Source organism: Triturus cristatus, chromosome 3_2 (genome assembly GCF_964204655.1).
Source record: "Triturus cristatus chromosome 3_2, aTriCri1.1, whole genome shotgun sequence".
In the NCBI taxonomy this organism is placed as follows: domain Eukaryota; kingdom Metazoa; phylum Chordata; class Amphibia; order Caudata; family Salamandridae; genus Triturus; species Triturus cristatus.
Window position 1 is genome coordinate 586,282,277 of NC_140584.1, and position 2,500 is coordinate 586,284,776.

Consider the following 2,500-nt stretch of genomic DNA (forward strand, 5'->3'; position numbering starts at 1 on the left):
AGCGGCCCGAGTGACCGACGGTGCCAGCCCGAAGCCCTCGGCCCGCCTCCTGCGAGCACGCACCGTAGGCACAGGGCCCGGCCCTGTCCTGGCGCGCCCCGGCCGGCGGAGCGGTGTGCTGCCGCATGGGGCGCTTGGATGAGGACCGGGACTTCGGCGGGCCCCTTCCCCCCGGGGAAGGCCCGACCGACACGCGAGAGACTGGGGACGGGTATGGCCCCCATCCCCTGTCCCTCTCCGAGGCGGAACCTAAGATCACCCGGCATGACCCCCCCCCCCACAGCAGTGAGGAGGGGTACCAAATGGCAGTGCATCCCTTGGCTGGCACCACCCCTCCCTCGAAAAGGCCCTGGCGCCGGCTGGGCTCTCCAGGCATCCCGAGACCTGGGCCGACCTGACCGGATTCCGGGCGACTGAGGAGCGGCCCTTCTCGCGCGGCAGGGCGGCCTGGAAGAGAAGGGGCCGAGGGCCTGCGAGGGGACCCTGGCTTCTCTCAGTGGGAGGCTTGCGGGATGGGGACCCGCCAGGCTCTTCCCTTCCGGCGCCTCTGACCCAGGCGAGGGTGGTGGTGGGCTGATCACCAGCCTGCTGGCACGGCTCGGGCCGCCCGGCGACGGATGGCTGATGTGCAGGTGGAGCGACCCTCCCTCGTTGCCAGGTACCCGGTCCGACCCGGTCCCGAGTGGCCGGGCTGAGGGGTTTGAAGACTCGCGTGGTCCCTCCTGGGTTACCCTGGGAGGGACCGGCGGCTGCGGGGCTGCCTGCTCCTGTCGCTCCGGGAATCCCTCCCTCACCCCCCCATGCGGGCTCCCGGGCCGAGCGCCTGGCAATGTTTTTTTTCTCCCGACGGTGCTGTCTGACTCCCAGAGGGGAAGCCTTGAACTGGGCGCCCGGGCCGTCTCGCCGTGCGGGCGGCATCGCCTTCCTCCCACCTCTCCTGCACCCACAGGTGGGCGAACGTTTTCAAAAAGTTGCCTGTGACTCTTGGCGGTGGATCACTCGGCTCGCGCGTCGATGAAGAACGCAGCTAGCTGCGAGAATTAGTGTGAATTACAGGACACATTGATCATCGACACTTCGAACGCAGCTTGCGGCCCCGGGTTCCTCCCGGGGCTACGCCTGTCTGAGGGTCGCTCGATCGTCAATCGCCACGGGGCTTTTCCGGGACACGGCTGGGGCCTTCGCAGGGTGAGCTCCACATCCCCTTCGTCCCCCCACAAGATCAGACCCCCCGATCACCCGTGACTGGGTCCCTCCCCGAGAAGGGGGCCTGGTGACCGGTCTGCCCCGGGCCGGTCCCGGGGCACCTGGCTGTGTGCTGTCCGTGGTGTCCCACTGGCTGCCCGCGCGCACGCGCCTTGGGCACCCTCCACCGCGGCCGGCTTCCGGGCGAGGGCGAAACCCCTCCAGATCCGATCCGGGGAAAGAGGGCGTGTGCGCTGCCGGAACGTGTGCGCTGCCGGAACGCCAGGCCCCTGCTCTTGCAGGGGCCTGGCCTTTCCCAGCAACCCCCTCGACGCTCCGGCGTCTTCTACCGACTACGACCTCAGATCAGACGTGGAGACCCGCTGAATTTAAGCATATTACTAAGCGGAGGAAAAGAAACTAACCAGGATTCCCCCAGTAACGGCGAGTGAAGAGGGAAGAGCCCAGCGCCGAATCCCCGCCCGGCAGCGGGCGCGGGAAATGTGGCGTACAGAAGACCGACTCCCTGACATCACTCAGGGGGCCCAAGTCCTTCTGATCGAGGCTCACCCCGCGGACGGTGTTAGGCCGGTAGCGGCCCCCGGCGCAACCCAAAGCGGGTGGTAAACTCCATCTAAGGCTAAATACAGGCGCGAGACCGATAGCCAACAAGTACTGTAAGGGAAAGTTGAAAAGAACTTTGAAGAGAGAGTTCAAGAGGGCGTGAAACCGTCGAGAGGTGAACGGGTGGGGTCCGTGCAGTCTGCCCGGAGGATTCAACACGGCGGGAAGGTCGGTGGCCTGGGAGTTCCGGATCCCCTCCGTGGGACCGGCGCCCGGGCCCTACCCGGCTCCCGCAGGGCGCTTTTCCTCCACGGCAGTGTGCCGCGACCGGCTCCGGGTCGGCTGTGAAGGCTTCGGGGTGGCAGGTGGCCCTCCGCTGTGGCGGAGGGTGTTATAGCCCCCCTGGCAGCAGCTTCGCCATGTCCGCGGGGCCAAGGGAGATTCGACCGCCTCCGCGCCATCCCCCGTGCACCCGTTCCCGGCCGCCCCTCGGGGCGTACCGGGGCGGTTGAAGGGGGGACAGGGCCCCCTGCTCCCGGCGCGACTGTCGACTGGGGCGGACTGTTCTCAGTGCGTTCCGACCGCGTCGCGCCGCCAGGCAGGGAGGCCCAAGCCGGGCGCCAGGGGTCTTCGGCGATGACGGTTACCCACCCGACCCATATTGAAACACGGACCAAGGAGTCTAACACGTGCGCGAGTCGGAGGGCCGAGCGAAACCCTGTGGCGCAATGAAGGTGAGGGCCGGCGCGCG

The 2,500-nt window shown here is 68.0% G+C and overlaps 1 non-coding gene and 1 pseudogene across 1 annotated transcript; both read left to right on the top strand.

The window, feature by feature from the left end:
- The first annotated feature begins 979 nt into the window (after window positions 1-979).
- LOC146857764 (5.8S ribosomal RNA) lies at window positions 980-1,133 on the top strand. Its single transcript, XR_014980423.1, has one exon. It is a non-coding gene; the product is annotated as a 5.8S ribosomal RNA (ribosomal RNA).
- A 408-nt stretch (window positions 1,134-1,541) lies between these two features.
- The window catches only part of LOC146857765 (28S ribosomal RNA), a 4,253-nt pseudogene continuing 3,294 nt past the window's right edge, over window positions 1,542-2,500 (top strand).